A 23,412-nucleotide genomic window follows, 5' to 3' on the forward strand; every position below is an offset into this window, starting at 1 on the left:
CTGACGTCAGAGGTATTCAGGCCAATCAAAACTTACAGATTAGCTGGCCAATCAGGGACACGGAGCTTTTCAAATCTGTGCGTTTCAGGAAGAGAGTGAAATCTGGAGCAACAAAAATATACGTCATGTGGAATATAATATGTTTTTAACCATAAACCATGCAAACACATTCTATTATACCAAATACACAAAATAACGTTGTTTTTTAGCAATGAAATAGGTGCTCTTTAAGGGATCAGGTGAGGTATTTGGACATTTCAACATCAAGGAATTTGGTGCTCTTAACTTAATCCATAGAGCTGTCAATGTTTGGTGGAGAAGGATTGTTGCAAGCCCTCCTGAGTCAGCAACTTCTGTTCCGCGTCGGTTTTCATTTATACTTTTGCGTCGTCGTCCGCGTCGACGTACAAACACACGCGCAGACTGCTGGTAGGCAGTATCCACGTGTGTAACCACAGTAGCAGTGCGACTGTCAATGAAGAAGAAGCTTGGCTAGTTAACCCACAAACGAAGAAGAAACAGCAACTTGTGTATGTTTTGAGATGACCAGCAATGATGGAAGTAAATAAACAGCGACTTTGGTTGCAGTTTGAGTTAAATCACTCCTCAACTTGTCTCATCTTTGTTTTCACCATCGCAAACGGAAATACCTATGATGCAGTTTTTTTACCTGACGGGAGGGGTTCTGGTGGACCAATCACAGCGCTTGCGGTCTGCGTAGATCTGACGCGCTGTTAACAATTTTGCAAGGTGCACGTCGGCCTACACAGAGCAAAGCACAGGCTACGGATAACCTACGACGTAGCTACGCCGTAGAGCTCACGCACGACTATAAATCGGGCTTTAGCTAGCACATTTCAAGACACTGTGGGTCTTTAATATATGGGTCAAAACTCACAACACTGGTCTAGGCCTGTTGCTAACATGGACAGTATTTCAGACACAACAACTGTTATTTTTTATTTTTTATTTTTTTTTAAATAGTCATATAAATAATAACTTCGCCTTCTCTGATCCAAATATTGAAGGGGGACAATTTGGCAACTTCTGATTATTGGGGGGACATATGTAACGCTGTTTATCCCAGTCAAGAACGTTAAAATAAATTACTTCTCTAAATGACCATGACTAATAATTACACAATCAAACTATGTTGGCATCTAACACAGCTTGGATGCAAATGTGAGATTTTTTTTTAAATCCATATCTTAATCAAACTAAATAGAACTAAATTATCGAATCCAAGCGGCCTGCCAGGGAGCACGCATCTGCGCACGCTTTTCTTAAGCTATAAATGAAAGTTTATAGGACGAGCAAGGAAAGAGGTGCTTTATGTTATTAAGATGATGAAATGCGCAGAGACATTTTAGACAAACTTCATTGTAACTAATGTCTAAGCGCTAAACGCATACGACAGGCGCGGACTCGTTTCAGCGGAGGGGTCGATGGTGTCACGACAGGGATCGTCGTCTCTGATTGAGCTGGAGGAGTCCGAATGAGACCATCCCAGTAACATCTGAGCACCTCCTGCCGGGTGTGTAGTTTTACCGCATGCGGTGAAATGAACAGCAGTCGATCATCTTCACATTTTGTCAAATCAGGAAAGAGGGGGTCGAAAGGGGGAAATAGATGAGATTGTAAGAGAAGTGGACACTTAATGTCTTTTTTATAGGAGGCAAAATAAACAAGTGCACAGGTTTTGATGATCGTGCAGGTTTCCACTTCAATAATGTCCTGTCGTTATTTTTAGAGATCGACTATCAGAGACTTTTTGCTGAGATCGGCAAGGATGCATCAGCTCATCACTATTACTTTCTCACTGACATAAACACTCACACATAAATCATCCTCTGGTCTTAACCATAACTGCAATCTCAAAGTCACAAACGTTGTGTTAATCTCTTTGAATAGACATTGAAGAAAATTAAAAACTTGAATATCATTACAAAAACAACGCTAACAGCATTAAGTGGGTGGCTCAGACTGGCATCAAGGTGGCTGAGTTGGGACTATGACAGAATACTAAACTTGCAAATACTAACCTTGTGCAATCTAATAGATAGATGTCGACGGATTAGACGATTGTACTCTGAGATGACACTGTGATAATAAAAGACGTTGGGTGCTTTTCCATCAATCTATTGATTTATCAATCTCAAGTACATTGTGTCCTAAAACTTCTCCTGCCTGAGGGTTCCATATTCTTATAGCTCAAATGTCTTTGCCATCTAAAATCGTTATTGATTACACCATTAACAGGTTAGTTCTCCGGGTTAGATCTTCAAAGACATGTTATAAATGTATTAAATTACTTCACATGTCATCTGCTCAGGCACCAGAGAATTAAATGAGAATTCAGACTTGTGCATATAGATATAAAAGACACTGGATAGCATACAACTATAATTATCAGACATTCCTCAGAGATAATACCTGAGGTGAACAGCTATGAAGGACGGTAACACAGCCTGACCAAAAGTGAATTATTTAATACAGCGTAGATCGATAGAATCATGTTCCATTCTCTGACCCACTGAGATTTAACAAATCTAATCATACACATGAATACACAGTTGAAGATAAAATCTTAAAGAAGAACATAATTTAATCATAGTCATTTCCACTATTGGACAATAATGCCCCGTTCGCATTACAAGGGACACGCAGTAACAAAGCTACACAATCCCATTCATTTTTATATATTTTTTAGTTATATTTTTGGAAAAATTTTGCCTTTATTTCATAGAGAGTATATCTGGAGAGGACAGGAAAGTACAGGGTGGATAGAGGGGTACAGGATCTGCAAAAGAGCTTAAGCTCTGGTCGTCGAAAGTGCGTCTGCTATACCATTGATTTTGACAACCCCATTCATTTTAAAGGGTTAGTTCATCCAAAAATGAAAGTAATGTCATTAATGACTCACCCTCATGTCGTTCCAAACTCGTAAGACCTCCGTTCATCTTTAGAACACAGTTTAATGTGTTTTAGATTTAGTCCAAGAGCTTTCTGACCCTCCATTGAAAATGTATTGGTTTGGCGTGCTTTTGACAGTGTTAGCATGTTTTTGCATTTTCATGTTGATGGAGATTTTTTTTAAATGGAGGAAAAACTCAGTTTATAAAATACCCATCACTCTAAATTCTGCTGGGTTATTTTTAACCCTACGCTGGGTAAATATGGGACAGAACACATGCTGGGTTATAAATAAACCCATGACGGGTTGTTGTTAATTCAGCCATGAGTTGAAACGACCCAAAATTGCATTGTAACAACCCAGCATAGGATTATATAATAACCCAATGTTCTGTCTAATATTTACCCAGCATTGGGTTAAAAATAACCCAGCAGAATTTAGAGTGATGTACATGTGGACCAGGCATAAGATAGCACGTTTTAAAATGTTTGTAGCAGTGGAGGCCGGTGACTTCTTTTTTCGAGAGCGCTTGATGCAAAGTTCGTCACAACATGTATGTAGCTCATCATTTGTGTGATTCCTTTTTTCAAAATGTGTTCTGCGCATCGAAAGATGGTGTGTGCATCACGTGTCTTGTCAAAATAAGTGCCTGCTGCAGATGCGTCTAAAGGGTTGATGATAAAGTAGATGCTCGCGTTTGCCAGATACACTCATAATCTCATGCATAATCAGAGAGGGAGTGTCTTGCATTTATTTTGTGAACGTGAGCGTCTCTTTTATCATAAACAGTTTGGCGCGTGTGCAGCAGGCACTTATTTTGACAAAACATGTGATGCACATGGTTCACATGACGCAACAAACGCATATTTTGAAAACGCAGGCAACACACATGACACCCCGAACACTTATTTTGAATGAACGCCCCTCGGATGAGCAGTCACGAGCTGCCACTGGTTTGTAGGATAATGTTAAGAGTACGATTAAATACAGCTACAGAGAATGAACTGTACCTTTTTGCATTTTATTCACTTGAGATGGCAAAACGTTTTAAGGTTTTAGAATCACTTTCAGAAAAAGTGACTGTGAAAAGACTTTATCTATCGGGTACATTAGCAGGTCAACCCAAGTGTCCTTTGATGTTTACGAAAAATCGATCAAGTCATAGTTGATGGCTTGTACAAAGTATGAACATGGATTTGCTTTCTGAAATAAAGTAAATATATTGAGCAGAACAGGACGAAGGGCAAAGAACAAAGACAGAACTTTGACTAAAGCATATCAGATTTCAGCTCACAATAGCAGAGCATTAACAGATTATATTTGTGTTAAAAATAAAAATAATATGTGATGGTTGATAAAGAAATAATTAGTGATGGATGATCTAAAGTAATACTGGTTGACCGTTTGTCTTTAAATAGCTTTAAAATATAATTTTTGGTAGTGACTGATTTATATACATTGGTTTGTCCACACATTCATTGTTTCAGCTAACCAAAACATACTCTTTCTTGCATGTGATAAATGAAACAAAATGTGAACTTCAAATATAATCTCTCCAAGAAAGCTAAATTGCTATGCCATGGCAAGAAAAGATGCACAGGAACAAGAATTGAACGTGCATTTGAGCACTTGAAGTTCCGGCAGATCATCAAAAGAAACAATGGGGGCATCTGCACATGTTTTGTTCCTCTGATGATCAAATGGTGAAAAGAAAAAAGCAGCTGCATTTGACAGACGTACAGACCAGACTTCAGTGTCTAAGCCTGTTAAGATTAAAACTTAATTACAAAAACTATATGAGTAAATACATAAGGATTAGTCCATTTTCTTAAAAAAATCCAGATAATTTACTCACCACCATGTCATCCAAAATGCTGATGTCTTTTTTTGTTTAGTCAAGAAGAAATTATGTTTTTTGAGGAAAACATTCCAGGATTTTTCTCATTTTAATGGACCCCAAACTTAACAGTTTTAATGCAGTTTAAAATTGCAGTTTCAACGCAGCTTCAAAGGACTCTAAACGATCCCAAACGAGGCATAAGCATCTTATCTAGCGAAACGATTGTCATTTTTGGAAAGAAAAATAAAAAATATGCACTTTTAAACCACAACTTCTCTTCTTCCTCCGGCTGTTTGACGCGCTAGCACGACCTCACGTAATTGCGTAATGACGTTGAAAGGTCACGTGTTACATGAAACGCACATTTGCGGACCATTTTAAACAATAAACTGACACAAAGACATTAATTACTATCATTCGACACACAACAACGTCGTAACGATCCTCTTTCTCCATACTTGTAAACACTGGGGTGGAGTTTTGATACGTGACCCTTTTGACATGATGACGTATTATGTGAGGTTGCGCTGGTGCGTCACATGACCGGAGGAAGACGCAAAGTTGTGGTTTAAAAAAATGACAATCGTTTCACTACATAAACCCTTAAATGCCTCGTTTGAGATCATTTAGAGTCCTTTGAAATTGCAATTTTAAACTGCATTAAAACTATTAAGTGTTGGGGTCCATTAAAGTCCATTAAAATCCTGGAATGTTTTCCTCAAAAAAAAAACATAATTTCTTCTCGAGTGAACAAAGAAAGACATCAACATTTTGGATGACATGGTGGTGAGTAAATTATCTAGATTTTTTTAAGAAAATAGACTAATCCTTTAAATTGCCTTGATTGGCAACAAACCCTAACCCTATTGATGTCTGCATGGGTCGCTCCCTAAATCCCTGCAGTCATATTCCAACATGTTGTTCAGGTGTTCATCATCATGCAATTCAACATCCGACAGAGGATACAAACTATAAGAGTCGTCACCTGACATTACAGTAAGCTTGTATCAATCAGAGCTTTAGACATGATAGATACATAGAATGAGACGGGCTCTTAATTCTAAGCATTGTTCTTGGAGTGCTTGTCAAGCTGACTATTGAAAATCTATAATGTTTCATTAGAAGCAGTGCAGGGCTAATCAATCTGTCCTGCTGTTCTGCATCCAAGCTTCTCTTGAGCAAATCTGTAACTATAGAGGCCCTGCACCAGATGCTCCATATAGAGCCTGTGACAGAGCTGATTCAGCAAAGCCGGGTTGTACAAACAGATTAAAATGTTGCTCTACACAACCAATACAAAATTTAGACGTTCAGAACAATGTTTAAAATTGAATGATTAAGACAAATGATACAAGTTTCACCATGTTTTTTGTGCATTGATTACTTTTGGGAAAACCATGGATATACAGAAACTGTAGTTTATCCATTTGAAGCAAAACCATGGTTGTTGTGTAGTAACCATGGTTTAACTATAGTAGCCATGCTTTTTTTATCTCTAATAAAACCATGGCATTTAAAAAGGGCACCACTGGCAAACCTAGCTTATTTGAGTGCCATATGCAAACTCATGCTTTATGAAGTTCAGATTTTCAAGTTCAGATATTTCAGACTACAATTTATTCATTTTTTTGTTTGATCCTCAAGTAATTGTGTTTTCCATAGGTCCGTTTTCAGGTCATGAATGTCTTTAGTTTAACTTTAGTAGTTCTTGGGCTCTTTAATCTTTTTCAGTGAAAAAAGTCTCAAGAAGAATTGTCTTGCTTTGTTAGTCAATGGCTATTCAAAGCCAACTTGATTTAAAAGAATAGGGCAAAACCTTTAGAAAAAGATTATTTAAGGACAATTGTTAAAACCCAAACGGAAAAACTGCTTATAGTCTTTAGACTACTTTTAGACTAGAATAAGACCTGTTAGTCCTCTGTAAATGTAGCCTGGATGCCAGCCGAACTTAGCCCCGCCCACAATATTTCAGGTCGGGAAGTTAGGTCTGGTGTCGCTCCGTTGTGGCTCAACTATGCTCGAACCAAAGCTGGTCGAACCAATCAAATTGTCAGGGAGGGCTTTATAAAAATTGACAGATGGTCAACAGTAATGTAATCAACCATTTCAACAAAGAGCGCTTGTGTTGAATTCGTTTACAACAAAGATGGCTGCCGCTGGAGAATTGAGATGTGAAGATTCTGCCATCGAGTCTGTTCTAGAAGATATTGACAGCGCATTGATTTTAACATAGGAACAGAGAAACGCGATCAAGGCATTTGTTAATCGGAAAGATGTTTTTGCCGTCCCTCTTACGGGATTCAGCAAAAGTTTATTTTATCAGCTGGCTCCGATGGTCGCTAAAAAGAGGTGACACAATCATAATGTTAGTCTCATTGTAGCGAAATAACTACCAGTTCAGGTCATGCTGCAAAAGGACAGACGCCATTTCAACATACGTCACACACTCGGTTGCTCTGATTGGTTGTAGGTCTATCCAATTGAGTGCAGAGGCATTTTGTCCTGGTTCGGTTGAAACACGCCCCATAATCACAGCCCATTCAGACTCAAATTCTGACTAGAATTGAGTATGACAACGTCAGGCTACTGTAATGTACAATGTTGCAAGTCTGTGAAAACCTGGCCTAATATTTAACATGACAAACAGTAATTAACAATCAATGTATTACTGTATACATGAAAATAAATATTTTGACATTTTTATAAAATCTGTTTGGAAAAACTGAAGGCGAGTTAACAGCACATCATTTACGATTTTTGAGAAACGGTTTGGAAAAGGGAGTCGGGCCGAGTACCAAAACACACTTGCAGCCAATCAGCAGTAAGGGGTGTGTCTACTAACCAACATTGTTGCCTGGGTTGCGTATGTGATCATAAAAATCTGATTTTTCCATGTTTTAAGTGCTTGTGATGTCAGAGGGGATAATACCGCCCCTTAATGTGCACTATCCAATCATGGCACTGGCCATAGTGCAGAGATCAGCTCATTTGCATTTAAAAGGACACACCCATAACGGCACATTTTTGCTCACACCTACAAAGTGGCAATTTTAACATGTTTAACATGCTATAATAAATTATATATATGGCATTTTGAGCTAAAACTTCACATACGTACTCTGAGGACACAAGAGATTTGTTTGACATCTTAAAAAGTCTTGTGAAATGTCCCCTTTAAAGAACATAAAAATGGTTTCCTGACAAAATGAACTTTTAATTTATGTGTAGACTAAATCCATTTATCTCCTCTGGTCACGTATTACCTCTCTAATCTTAATGAGGCTAGAAAAAACTGAAGCTTCGCTCTTTCTCACAAAGATACACACATTATGTAGCTCAAGGCCGCATCTCTGTCACATTTGCTATCTCCAGTGTCACTTATGCCACTAAAAGCCACTCTAATTGACCTTGGAGAGCTCAGAAATGCTGTACAATCTGATCTAATATCCATTACATGGTAGACTTTTTAGGGTCAATGGATGTTTCTGGTTATGGGACCTTGGGAATGAAGAGGGTCTCAGGATATATCTGCACTTAAATTAATGACTTAATCGGGTTGAACATACTTTGCAGGCACACAAGTTTGCCTTTTGTGAGATTTCCAAGCTTCCCTATCACTTTTATCTCAAATCATATAACATGTTCATAATTCAAATTATCTAATCTGAAAAAAATCTGTAAAAAATTCTGTAAACTCCATACATTTATTAAGCATGTTTGATCCTTAAGTAATTGTGCTTTTCATATTATGCAGTCAAGATATGAATGTCTTAGTAGACCTTTTGTATTTCTTGTGCTCTTTATACTTGTGAAGATGAAGTCGAGCACTTTTTGTAATTGAGAAAGGTCTTTTAATTAACTTGCTTTGTTACTTAATGGCTATTCAACGGATGGGGAAATTTAGGATTGTATTTAGACAATTTGATTTAAAAGACTAGGGCAAAACCTTTAAAAGAAGATCATTAAAAGAGAATTGTTCAAATCCAAAAAGTTCTGTGAGAAAAATTGCCTCTATATATCTGATCTTGCTCATTTAAATCCTTTTGTCTCTGCCTGGAATGTCACAAAACCTGTATAATGATTCTGTTCTGTGAAATAAATTGTTCTTTTAACCTTAACTTTCAGGATTCAGCATAAAATAATATATTTTACAATCAAGATGACAAAATTTATTCTGTAATGATACTGGTCTAAAATTGATACTGTTCTTCCATTTTACAAGACAAATTCAATTTAGCCAACAAATTTACGTTTGTTTACAAATGGAAGGTTACTCTCGAGCTTTACTCCTCGAGACAACATAAAAAGATTTTTTTGTGCATTCGTCATTTAGAGCCATTAAAGAAAAGAGTTTTAACCCAGTTAGCGGTTTTATCTGATTCATCATTTAATGTTCCACTGTTGGTTAGACAGTGGTTAAAATGTTAATTATGGTCACAAATAAACATAAAACAGAAAAATTGCATCATTAAATCCTTTCTGACCCAAATTACCCACCCACACCTCTCATTCACGACCTGTTAAAAAAAGCCATCAAAATAACGTATGGCTGTGTTTTCAGACTGCATAGACAATTACACTGAAGATAAATGCAGAGCTAAAATGTTCAGCTTGGAATAAATACAAAATGAAGTTTTTTCCTCTGAGATAAAAAACAAACAAACATCAGAGAAGGCAATGTGTGGCTAAAGGGGTACAGGGTTTAAAAAAAACTCATACCTGCAGATCAAGTAACAGCAGTCATGCAAAATGCACAATAAGTTGCTTTGGATAAAATTGGCAAATGCATAAACTTGCTACAAAAAAGTTTAGTTTAGCACAAATTCAGCAAAATATAATTACATAATAAGTGATTGAATTTAGGTATGCGAAGGCTGGGCGATATTGACCAAATTCATCTCTGTAATTTTTTATGAATGGTGCTATACGATAAATGGGGTTTGATGTTTACATGCGCTTGTCACAATTATACACAGCAAAATCACTGGTGTTAAAATAACACCCACGGTGTCAATTTTAACACCAGCAAAGTGTGTATATGTGTCCACACTACACTGTGTTAATTTAGTCAAAAGTGTAGTGTTAATTTAACAACACCCATTATATGTTAATTTAACACTCAATATTGTTAAATTTTACACTTTGTTCAACACTATTCATTGTTGTTTCCACACTACACTGGTGTTGGCACAGAAATACAGTGTTAAAAATTAACACTCCTAATTTAAGGTCAACACCAGTGTAATGTGAATTCAGCAATGTTAAGTGTTAAAATACTGAGTAATAGCCACTTTTGTTGCTAATGGGTTGTTTCTATAAAAGAAAAATGACAAGAAATATTGCAAAACCTCTTTTTATTAAAGTAAATCACATTTAATATTTACATTGATACACACAACACTTTGCATTTAACACTGCTTATTTAAATACCTCAGCTACAATTAGAAACAGAATACAGTATGGAATAATGAAAGTTATCTTATACCACAGCGCAGTGACATGAAAACCACTTATTATAAAGGTCTTTAATAAATCAAATAAGAGTTAAAAAAATTAGCCACCCTACTCAAAACTTGAACATTAAAATACATCGCAATTACCTTATCGGCAAGCAGAAATGCTTATCCTTCACAATACTAAAGATTTTTCCATAACAAAACAGACATTTCAATTCAAAAGACGTTTCATTTTTCTTAAACACGTTCCAACCTGGTATTAAGTTCTGTAGTTGTTTTACTGTACAGTAGTGGAAGGCTGCATCAGTGGTCTTCATCATGGAGGGAATGGCTTTTGGTCCAGAATGATGCAAAAATTCTGGATGCAACTTTTGTTCCCAACGCAGAGCAGGCAGGGCTGTGCTGATTCATCCCCCTCAAAGCATGGATTGATGCTCATCACCTAAGTGTTTTAAAAGAGTGTATTTGATGAATGTATTTATGAACTTGTATGCATTTACATGGGGTGAACAATGCAAGCAAACTAACTGCTGAATAAATAACTAGAACAAAATACCAAAAAACTTACACAGCACAATCAGTAGCTTCAGTTGCACATTGACCCTCTCCAGTCTTTCTTCCTTTCACAAATGAAGGCAAGAGGTGAATGAGTCAGGGAAGAGCTGCCACATCACTGTCCCGTCCTAGCAAAACAGAATTTAAACACCATGAGTATGCAGTTAAACTTTAAAACTGTAAAAGTAGCAAACCCATGTACACTTACCATATTTAAACTGACCAGACAGAGGGTCATCCATATCTTCATCCAACCTTCATCAGGATGTAGTCTGCAATTATCCTTTAATTGTTGTATGTTGGCTATTTTGCAATACATCGCCTCAGCATATTTCTGCAGATTTTCAAACACAAAAATAGTCAAGAAAATACCAAAAAGGGTGCAGTTTTAACCGTTATTTGAATCAAAATCATCTCAGTATAATAAATCATGTTAGAGACAGTGTACAGTACTAATGTACTGTGTGTACTCACATAACTAGTTGGTTAGCTCTTATCCTCCAAACTGGGTTAAGGAATAACAGTTCCAGAATTCATGGGTATGCCGTATTCAAATGTAGTCTGGTAGGGTCTTATAACAAAAAATGACAATAAAGACTCTGAAAACTCAACATTCTTTTTATATTAAAAACAGCAGTCAAGACAATATGAATTTTCATTTATACATTTTTAAAATAGTAATCAATTTGATTGCCATTTAATATGACATCAATAGCAAAACGATGTATGAGAAGATAATATATTTTTATTAAAGTTGGCAGCAGGTCATGTGACTTTCTTGCCAGATTAATATAATATGTACAAAACTACATATACTAAAAAGATTGGTTAACTGTTCAGTTATGTCATATAAAATGATTTTTATGTATAAATATATAAACTTACCTTCTGTAATGAATTTATATAAGTGTTAGCAGTCGTTTCTCATTGGAAGTCATCCATGTCAGGTCTTCTTTAATAAACTGCCCTAAAAACAGCATCTCTTCTGAATGATTTGAAGCACTCAGTGTGTACTTTCACCAAACTAGCATCTATAATGACAGAAAAACAAATGTTCGCCATACACGTTTTACACTTTCGTATGTATTTGCAATTTGCATCTGTCTGACATCTAGCACCACGAAAAGCTTAGCCTACAACACACAATGCATCAAATCCAGCAATCTGTGCATACAAATGATGATATATTGTGAGGTTTTGGTAAATTAATTGTTGGTTTGGCGATATTTACCCTGTTTGCATACATCTTAGAAAAACACATGACAATCCGGTTGCGGTTTTCTCCGTGTTTTTCAGTAATTTGAATAATCAACCGATATCCGTGCACTCACGTGCATGTAAACGACCTTGTTAACTCACGGTATCTATATGATTACGTTACCTCATAACGAGCATCATATGGTGAATAAACGAGCTTTCATTTAACTTAATTTCATACCTTCAATTTGTAGTGCATGTCGCGTTTTATCATGGTTCAATTCTTTCGTTCATATCTCCTGTTAATATTATCCTTCTTGGTTAAAACTTAGCTAGCAGTTTAACTTTATACTAAACTAACAAGGGAACAACGTAACACAAGGTAGCTCTGATTAAACTGAACCAAATAACGAACAAAGGGGAAATAAAATGGGAAAAATATCTTATTTAGGGTTTTGGCATATGGCTGCGTAGAGTCAGACAGAGAAATAACAGTTTAATTTAGCTAAACCATGTGAATATTATGAGATTTACCTGCTCTCTTCAGTCCTCCTTTGAAAGAAAATGGCGGTAAAATCCCTGACAGGAAATGTTTAGTGGAGGCGTGGCTTGAATTACACCGCTCAGTGTGAAATCTGATAACACCCTTGTTTTACACTGACACTGTCGTGAATATAACACTGGCCTAGCAATGGCAGTGTTATTTTATTACCAGATAGAGTTAAAACAGCATCAACACTGTGTATTTAACACCATCCCTGAAAATTTAACACTGGTGATTTTGCTGTGTAGCATATGATAAGAATAAAAAAGACAGGGTTTTCATCGCTGTTTGAAAATATACAGCTCAACACAGAAGCTGGTTGGAAAGCTTATGTCTGAGCTCAGTGTCAATTTTTGGCAAAGTTTACCAAACCGATATAGACAATACTGTCTCATCCCATATAAAGCCGGGAAACAATTCCAATATTAACAAAATTCAATATATCGCCCAGCCATAGTATGCGTCAGTGGCGGCTCATGACTGCTTATCCGAGAGGCGCTAATTCAAAATTTGTGTTGGGAGCAGTGGCGGATTTAGCAAATCGGGGGCCCAAGGCGAAGGTATGTATGGGGCCTCCTTTCCGATTTATAAAAGAGAACGAAAAAAATGAGTTTACTCCAAAATGAAGATGGAAAGCAGAGAACACACAAAGTGTAGCACTACACAAACCAATAGAGAATACGTCAATGGGGCAAAAACAGCCACGGACAGTAAATGAGGGAGAAAAAATTTTAATCTGATGCTGCACAAAAACTAGCAATGCATCAAAGCCAATGTTATTACTAATCTTTCACATGGCCAAGACTGTGATAAAAGGTAAAAAAAATCCAGTCCACAATCACTTTTTTATATTGAAAATAAGTAATTGCATGTGTGTTTCCCCAAATCAGTTTTGAGTTTTTGAAAAAAATCATTGACAATTAAAGAGTAAAAATTCTGGATTTTGTATTAAACATTTAACAGTTTTAATCAGGACTGAGGCGCACAACGTTACGGACTAGTGCATTTCATTGTGAAATAGAATATTAATACAATTTACAATGCTTTTGAAGTGTTCATGATGATAAGGGTTTTATTAATTAATTAATTTATTAGGTTGGTTGGGGGCCCCCCTAATATGACCTAATGGGCCGCCCACCTATGCCTCTATAGCATCTTTCACACAGTAAATCTGGTAAATTACCATGAATTTACCAGAATGAATTTACCAGTAAAAACAAAAATGTGCTGTTCACACACGCAGTGGCGTTCCGTTATTTTACCAGTAAGACATCATTCACACATCAGTATCAAAATACCAGTAAATTCGTTGAGAAAGCGGAAGTACCTGTAGCACGCGACGAGCTCAGTGTTGTATTTGTAAACAATCCACGTCGTTCATATCCACGGTCCGTATTTTGCTGTTTTCACGTCTGTGGTAAACAGTCGCGAAGTTGCTCATGACCAAACAACATTGAATGAGACGACGTCAAACCGAAAATGCGTTTTTAACAACACTACTGTTTGCACGTTAGGCTTCGCAGAGGGCGTGCTAAAGACGTCGGCAATTCGGCGGTAAGCTGTTTTAAACAACTTTGGTGAAGAAATGTGGACATAAACTTCAGGTGTGCTCAAGTTTCAAGCAGCATGTGTGTGGAAACGTCCGTAAACAGTGCGGGGGTAAACGCGTCATCTGTATTAAAACGCTATGATTGGCCCGAAGCTGTCAGCACGGTCTGACGTCGTCCGTTCTAAATGCCGGTAATCCTATAATTTTCGTTCACACATAGCGCTTACCGGTTAATTACTGGTAATCTTACAACCTGTCTTACTGGTAAATTGGGAGCACTGATTTACCGGAAAGGTTCTGTTCACACATGATCTGTTAACTGCAATTTACCAGTAAATTACCAGTAAAGACTGTATGTGTGAAAGGGACTTATGTTAAGACCGCCTCTGGTTGGGAGTGTCATGTGTGTTGCTTGCGTTTTCAAAATATGTGTTTGTTGCGTCATGTGAACCATGTGCATCACGTGTTTTGTCCAAATAAGTGCATGCTGCACACGCGTCGAAACGGCTTGTGATAGAAGAGACGCTCACGTTCACAAAATACACACAAGACACTCCCTTAACATTAAACTCTGATTACGCATGAGATTATGCGAGTATCTGGCAAACGCGAGCGTCTCTTTCACCACAAACCCTTTCGATGCGTCGGCAGCAGGCACTTATTTTGACACCACACGTGATGCACACACGATCCCCCAAAGTGCAGAACACATTTTTTGAAAAAAGGAACCACACACATGACGGGCTACATACATGTTGTCACGAAATTCGGCTCGAGCGCCCTCGAAAAAAAGTCACCGGCCACCCCTGGTACGCGTATAATGTCTGTAATTTTTCATTTAAAAATAAGCTCATTACATGAATACAATCTTGCCTAAAATTAGTCTGTTGGTGCTCACATACAGTAAAACCAAACATTTGCAAAGTGCCTCTTAGAAATCATCGGGGAAATATTTATGGTGTGCAGAATTCAACAACATCTTTTCATAATTGATGAAAATTGATGAGAGATATGAATGTTTTAGTGTGTGTGAGTGAATTGGGGGTGTAATGTAGGTAATTATATTCCATTTTTAAATTGCAATATTTGCTGTGGGGGAGTCAGAGGCGTTGTTCACTAACAGAAATATACTTGGATATTCATGTATACTGTAGTTTAATATAGGCTAAAGCTTTAATTTTCCGGACCACCCTTTCTAATAAAGGTAGGATGGAAAAGTTGTATATAATGTCCATTTCCCCCCACTGGAATAACACAGACAGTTCATACTTTGTTTAAGCACCCGAAATGACCAAAGAGTCAAACAGGTGCAGTAAAACAAGAATATCTGTCTCATTCTGGTCCATTGGGTCCATTTCATTTCTGTTTATGGCTGCTGTCATTACAGAGATGGTCTATCATGTGTGCAAGTGAATACAGAAGGGGTTGCAAAAGAGCAATACGTGGGAATGCATGTGCGTGTGTGTGTGCGTGTGTAAGAACTTGATGACGGTGCTTGACTTGTATAAATATGCAAAGGCTGACACCTCCATCAAAGCAACGACCTGGAGACCTTCACACATTTGATTCACCTGTCATTATATCCACCTCATAAGTCTTACTGCGTACACTCCATCAAACACAGAGATAAAAACAGAGAGACAGCGAGAGAGAGATAAGCAGAGAGAGAGAGAGAGGGGGAAGAGGAGTGAGATATAGCGATACAAAGAGCCTTTGGAGCATGTGATGGTCTAACAATATACGAAGAATGAGAATGTGTTGGTCCAACAGTTAAGTTTTTAAACGCAGATACAGAAAAATAAATAAGACTATTTAATATTCATGGCTGATTTATTTGCATAAACATTTTAAAAAAAATTTAACATTAAACCTTTTGATTTTTAAATAAAGAGCTATAAAAAACAAAGTTTTATTATTATATTTATCATTATATTGTATCAGCAGGATTTTGGTTGTTCCAAAGCAGATATTGAAAATAGTGTTTAACTAATGAGGCATATAATAGGACAAAAGACACGTCCACAAAGACAAATGACCAATTAGGCCTGACATTTCAATAGGGAGAAGTGATCTGTCATCGATTAAATGAAGTCAGCACTTTTCTTAAAAAACTTCTGAACGACACTGTTGGAACTGGAACATTCACTATGCTCTGAGCGAAAGCATGCCCCCTCTAAAACAATGTGACCTACACACTACTTTGTTTCCTCCACAAAAAACTAATAACCTGTCAAAGCAGGTCTTTGGGCAAGAGAAGTGAAAAAAAGTATTTCATTTATTCAGTGAAACCATAAAGGGCAGGAGTTTCCCCAATGAATGGCACATTGAATTTAAGCAACAGTAAGGCCATGTTTACACCTGGAATTAAGATGCATTTTGGTCGATCTCATCACAAGTGGACGATACTAAATAAAGTTGTAAACAGGCATGGCTCGTCTGTATGGGCAGGTGGGGCAGTGCCCCATCAAAATATAAATTCACTTGAAAACATAAACTTTATATGAACTTAATCAAATCTAAACTGTTAACTCATAGAGGTTTTTCAGAGTGTCTGGATTATTTTAAGTTGTAAAGTGAGATAAATAAGTTTGGAAATTGAGAACACAGCTTGTTTGTCTACTATATGTAATGATCAAGAGTGGCAAAGGCTGCCTCTGCCCTCCCGAGCTCAACAGCGAATAGTCGAGTGTTCGAACAGCCACAAAAGACTTTCCGCCGAAACTGTCCTTCAAAAATAACAACCTCATACAGTAGGTCGTTTGTGCAAGCACCTTATTACGACGTAAAGTGACGTATTAAGGGATAAGTGTCCTCTAGCGGCAGTAGCTTCTACAACCTGTTGTTACGTTTTAAGGTTTTTGCCCTTATACATCAGATTTTATGAATTTGTAAATGTAGAAATGGTGATTTTAAAGATATTTTGGAGCATTTTTTTCAATTCAATTTTATTTATTTCACAATTGTTAATTGTTTCAAAGCAGCTTTACATGAATAGATGTAGGGGAAAACACAGAATAATCGATAGATAATATAAGAAGTAGAATACAGCGGCTAAGATTGAACCGTACAAGCGAGCATAGTAATAATGTAACGTATACAGTAAAGTGCTAATTTAAGCCAATGTTGGCTGACTCTCCCGGGGTTGAAAAAAACACTAGGAGAAAAACCCTGTGGGAAAACTCCTAGGAGGAGAAAAACCCTTGAGAGAAATATATACATTTATATATAAAAGCACGATAGGGATATGAAATGGGTCAGCGGATTAAACTGGTTAACTCGTATCTAACTTAGCATCTAACCCCACCCTCACCATTACCCTAAACCCAACCACTTCTCCTCCATATAAAACACAACACACAAGTAAAAGTACAGTCGCAGATTAATTGCATAAAACAGTATAAAAGTGTTACAAATGATTTGCGTTGCAAACCTTGCGAACTGAAACCATGCGATTACTTTATATGAAGAACTTTTTATCAGACTCTTAACTCATTCACCACCAGCCTTTTTGAGAAAAGTTGCCCACCTGCATTTTTGTGATTTTAACTCTTTCACCGCCAGCATTTTTTAAAAAAGTTGCCAGCCAGCGCCAGCGTTTTTCATGATTTTCACCAAAGTTTAATGCCTTCCAGAAAATGTTCTTCTTCAGATATATAAACATATACCAAATGAAAGAACAGACCCTCTGCTTTCAAACAAAAAAAACCGTTTCATCCTACCTTGAGTAGTTCTTTTGTAATCAGCTTTTGAATATGTGTAGGATTCTGCAAAAACACCACATTTTGAGGAAAAAACAGACATAATTCCATTTTTGTGACGGACTTTTGATAGAGTTCCCATTCAGAGCGATCTTTAAAACAGACACGGACATGCAGCAGCTTGTCAGAGGGCAATACTTCCGGGTTGTATAAGTTGCGGAAATGCGCCACCTGGTGGATAAAAGCGGTATTGCGGAAAGACGGAATATCTCGTCATTGGCGGGGAAGCGTTTTCTCTTAATTGACGAGATATCTCGTCAATGGCGGGGAAAGAGTTAACAAAATTTTCACAAAATTCCTTGCAGGAAAAATAATTTTCTATAAATATATAAACATACAAATTATATCAAATTAAAGAACACACCCTCTGCTTTCAAACAAACAATAAACAAACAAACAAAATGGGGAAAAAACCTTTCATTATAAATGTACTTTTTCTACTTAATTTAACCACTGAAATATCGATATTTCTCTTCAAAAATACAACATTTTGAGCAAAAAGCTTTAAAAATTGCGTTTTTGTAAAGGAATTTATGTTAGAGATCAGACTCAGAATGACTATCAAACATAAAGGCAGTTAAAAAAAAATCATTAAATCTTTTTAATTTCTGTTTTTGATAAATTCGTTCTGGTGCCATCTAGTGGATAATTACACTTTCACTTTGAAATTCGTCCAAAAAGGCATATTTATTAGTTAAATATGAACTCATAAATGACGAGATAACTCGTCAATGTGTGAATGAGTTAATGGATTCGGCCAACAAACTGGTATTTCTGAATGGCCTGAAGCTGGGATTATGCGGATTTGAATGGAGATCTCATTCAAACATAAACCAGTATGACATAGTCGGTCACAAGAGCCAATAGCGCTTTACATTCTTAGCTAACGTAATGATGCAATCGGTCATGAGACACACGAGAGCCAATGCCTTTTCACAATCATAGATGACGTTTCATCGGCAGTTTCTGAATCAGTGTACAGTCCAGTGTTAATGTCATCATAGCAAAATTCTACCCCAAAATATCATTTTATAGTCTAATATATTAAGTTTCACCTGCTGCCAGTAGAGGCGCTAATTTAGTAAATGCATCTATTGGTCATATTTGGTATAATGGACCAAAGCAATCATATGGGTTGGAGAATAGGTTGTTTCCACCTATTGATCTAATGTGTAATGTACAGAGAACAATGTTTATACATCTGTCCCGCAGCGAATAGGGTTTTTTTTCGCCTGCTCTCCGCCATTTTGCGAGCATGTAAAAGTTATGCGAGGTTATTTTAACAATTGCTCTGAAATACCTGAGAAAGCCTTGACATAAACATGTAGCTACAAAACATTGTGCAGCATGCTAACAAAACAAGCAGTGGTACTCTGACATTATATAGTGCATGCCAACTTTAACCCGCCATTTCTCCCGCTTGTGTTTTAATGTAAGAAGATGGACTCGTTTATAGACCATCCCCTCGAAGCAATCAGGGCAGAAGTGGTTTAAAGTGGACAAAAGAGATGGATTATTTAAAACACCAGGTATGAACGAGAATGTGTCTTTTTCATTTAGAGAGAAAGAAAGAGAGAGAGAGATTCATTGATAAAATGTCATGATCATTATTAAGATGTCGTCATGCAAAAGAAGTGCGAGCAGCAAGCCATAAGCTTCCTGTTTCAGATACAGCCCATGTGAACGTATATGTCGTGTTCTCTTTTGCTCAACATGATTTCCAGTAAAGATGCCGTCTCATCCTGACAGTCCACTCAGCTTACAGTTCTCCTGTTTACAGAGAGCTTTGATTGCTAGACTAAATATTTAAAATAAGTGATTAAATAAGGTCACTACTTCACTTAGGTTGATAATTAATGAATGTTGCTAAACCAAATGTTTATAAAGCTTTATTCTTTCAAATGTGGACTTTCAAGTCTACTGTTTGTGTGTGTAACCACTGTTACATTATTACTGAAGACTGCTAACCGGTAAAACTCTTGACCCCAACTATAGGCTATATTTTAGGTGATTTTATGCATTTACTGTATGTGCTACTTCATATACATTCCATTATTTTATACAGTGTTGTTAGTACAAACCTCCGCTGAGATGACTGCACCAATATTTGAATAAGCTACAGCTTTATATTTAATTATCATTGATTTCAGAAGTACTCGTCCATAAATGTGTTGGTCAGAATAAAATACAGCGTGAATCAGATCGCACTGATAGTCAAATTGTGGCTATAAAATAATATTTGTTTAGGTGTCTAGTTTGACCACACACACCGGCGGTTCCAGCCGTTCTCTAAACAACAGTACATACATTACTTAGACTGTAGACAACATGATACACAAGCCGACACTGCATTACTTTAAGTTTATTACCTCATTTAGTATACTGCAGATACTGCAAAAACTCTCTCTCTCTCTTACACACACACACACTTTTATGACTCCAATAAAAACCTTCATCTCAATATCCAGCAACCAGATTCCTTATTCATTACACACCTGTGTAAAATGAATCATTACAACTAATTTCTAATCAATTTAAATCTCTGCTAATTGGCCATGGCTGCCGAGGACAGATTTGAAAATTTGGCACATATGTCTGTATATGCATAAGTAAAGATTAAATACAGCTGGTGAATGACAACATCAAAACCTTTTATCTATTTCAAAACTATTTCTATTATTTTTATAATTAAGTTAGTTTATAGTTTTTATAGTTAAAAGTTGGAGTAATATTTCAAAGGGTGTAGTGAATTACACTGCATCAGTCATCTTATTCACCATTATTTGCAGAAGAGAGGCTTCTACTGAATAATCAATAGAATAGCTCAGATGCAAAACCCTATATTGCTGCGTTCACACCTGCAGCAATAGAGGCGTCAAGAGTGAGCGATTTCTATGTTAAGTCAATGTGAAGACGCGTTGACCCCCGTCTGGAGGTCTCGCAGCGCAAAGAGGCGTTTAGCGCGGCGCTGTAGATGCGATTCCGCCTCATTTGCGCTTCTAGTTGAAAAATTTGAACTTTGGCGGAAAAACGTGCCGCGTTAACCAATCAGGAGCTTGCTCTATTAGTGACGTGATTACAGAAAGCGGGCGAGTCGTAGAAGCCCCTCCCATGACGCCAATTTCCGCGTGAATGTCTTGATAACTAGAATTTCAAGTGTGAATGAAGCGTGTAAACTCAAAATGTTCAAGCAGCAAACTAGATGCGAATTTGACGCCTCAAACGCGGATTGGTGTAAACTTACACTTAGACGTTTAGCGCTGCGCAGTAGACGCGATTTCGCCTGATTTGCGCATCTAGTTTGCACGAATGGCACAAATTGAATGATGCCACAGGAAACGTGCGAGTTAAAAAAATTTAACTTTGGCGAAAAAACGCTGCATTAACCAATCAGGAGATGCTCTTGTAGTGACGTGATTACAGGAACCAAGCGGAGTCTCAGAAGCCCCTCCAATGACGCGAATTTCCGTGTGAATGTCTCGATGACTACAATTTCACGCGCAGCTTTCACACGCGAATGAAGCAAGTAAACTCAAAATGTTCAAGCAGCAAACTAGACGTGGTAGACGTTAATTTGACGCCTCAAACGTGGCTGGTGTGAACCCACAGTTAGGCGTTTAGCGCGGCGCAGTAGACGCAATTTAGCCTGATTTGCGCGTCTAGTTCGCGCGAATGGAACGAATTGAGTGATGCCGCAGGAAACATGTGAGTTGAAAATTTGAACCTTTGCGGAAAAACGCTGCGTTAACCAATCAGAAGCTTGCTCTTGTAGTGACGTGATTACAGGAAGGGAGTCGCAGAAGCCCCACCCTTGACCCCAAATTTCCGTGTGAATGTCTCGATGACTAGAAATTCATGCGCGAATGAAGCGAGAAAACTCAAAATGTTCAAGCGGCAAACTAGACGCAGTAGACGCAAATTTGATGCCTGAATGGCCTGCCGGCTGGGATTATGCGGATTTGAATGGAAAGTATTTAATGAACGTATAATATGTGTCGGGATCATTCGGTTTATATCATTATCTCATTTTTACAAAGGTGATCTGGGTTACTTATTTGGTGCAGTTTACTTAGAGTTATGAATAGTGCAGCAGAAAATATTAGGATATGTGCTGCATCCCTAATTATTCACTGCCTTAATTTATGATTCATATTTTCTAAAAAAAAAAAGCAAGCAGAATGACTGACTATCTAATCTGTTGCTTCTGTATTAACATATTCAGTAAAAGAGATGTTTAATGATCCTCAGTATACAATCAGGAAAGGAAATGCTTTGACTATTAAATATCCATCAGAAAGCCAATCCCATATATAACATACATTAATCACAAACGTTGTCTTTAGAAGTTAACAGCATCACAATGGACCTACCATGAACACTTTCCGGCAATCATCCACTAGTACAATATTATTGATGTTTACTATTATTTAGAATTGCCATTACTACAGCATGCACAACAAGTTTGAATGCAGCACATTATGCACACAATGTCTGGTTTATTATCAACATGGGGACTTTCCTTAGATGTAATGGTTTTTATATTGTACAAATTGTATATTTTATCCCCTACCCCTAAACCTAACTCTCACAGAAACGTTATGCATTTTTACGTTTTCAAAAATGTACATTTTCAATTTAGGTTGGTGTCCATTCAGTCCCCACCAGGTTCCAAAACATATATACACACACACACTTTGTATTATTATTAATATCACCAATCTGTGTTGATTGTAAATTTCTGTTGCGCATCTTAAACACAAATCTGTTTCCCTCAGACGGAGACAGAGTCAAATTAATCTAACTAATTAGTGTTTGTTTTGATAATATCAGAACTATGACACTGATCAAAACAAGCCTTTATTATTTATTATCACTGCAGATAGAAACACATTGATACTTTATTATGAGACAGAATGTGTAACTAAAGCTATGGTGACCCCCTGACCAACCCTGGCATGACAATAAAAATAAATCAGTGTGTTTTATGATTTGTGAATGTCTTTATAAAAAAGATATTATCTTGAGTTCAATACACTGCAGCTGACTGGAGCCAAAGTGCTCTGCAGCCGCTCTAGGTTCATTTACAGTATAATGTATTGTTTTGATACTGTATTATGAACCTCAACATCCTCAACCTAGTTGATTCCCCATTTTAATCCCACAGCCTCTGTCTTCTATTTCTTTAAACGATCTTGCTGTCTCATTGTAAATGCATTAGGAAAATAATTGCTTTAAAATCACACAAGACACACCTCAGGCTTTAGTGTTTAACACAAACACTTTACAGGCCTCACTCAATATGGGCATAATGCTTTTACTGCATATGCAAAGATACAGCATAGTTTAAAATCTAAGACCGTATTGGAAATCTAGAAATAGTTTTCCAGAAATTGGAAATTTTGAAAAAATAGTTTTGTGGTTTTTAAGAAAAGTTATGCAGTAGAAAAATAATATTTTCAGATTCTGCATGCATATCTGGGTAATCATGAAAACCGTTTAATAAAATGTTTTAATATTATTTGTAATAAAAAATAAAGCTACTTGATAATGAAAGCTATTTTCATAAGGGGTCTGGATGCAAATGTGTATGCAAAGCAGG

At 37.0% G+C, this 23,412-nt stretch overlaps 1 long non-coding RNA gene across 3 annotated transcripts; it reads right to left on the reverse strand.

The window, feature by feature from the left end:
• Positions 1-10,091: 10,091 nt before the first annotated feature.
• LOC141368864 (uncharacterized) lies at positions 10,092-12,754 on the reverse strand. Of its 3 annotated transcripts, none has more exons than XR_012372299.1 (3): positions 12,497-12,754; positions 10,779-11,796; positions 10,092-10,652 (listed from the first exon to the last, which is right to left on the reverse strand). It is a non-coding gene; the product is annotated as an uncharacterized lncRNA (long non-coding RNA). The 3 variants fall into 3 exon arrangements; XR_012372298.1 differs by having other exon boundaries at positions 10,779-11,099; positions 11,240-12,754; XR_012372297.1 differs by having other exon boundaries at positions 10,779-12,754.
• Positions 12,755-23,412: the final 10,658 nt, after the last annotated feature.

Source organism: Misgurnus anguillicaudatus, chromosome 11, assembly GCF_027580225.2.
Source record: "Misgurnus anguillicaudatus chromosome 11, ASM2758022v2, whole genome shotgun sequence".
Lineage (NCBI taxonomy): Eukaryota > Metazoa > Chordata > Actinopteri > Cypriniformes > Cobitidae > Misgurnus > Misgurnus anguillicaudatus.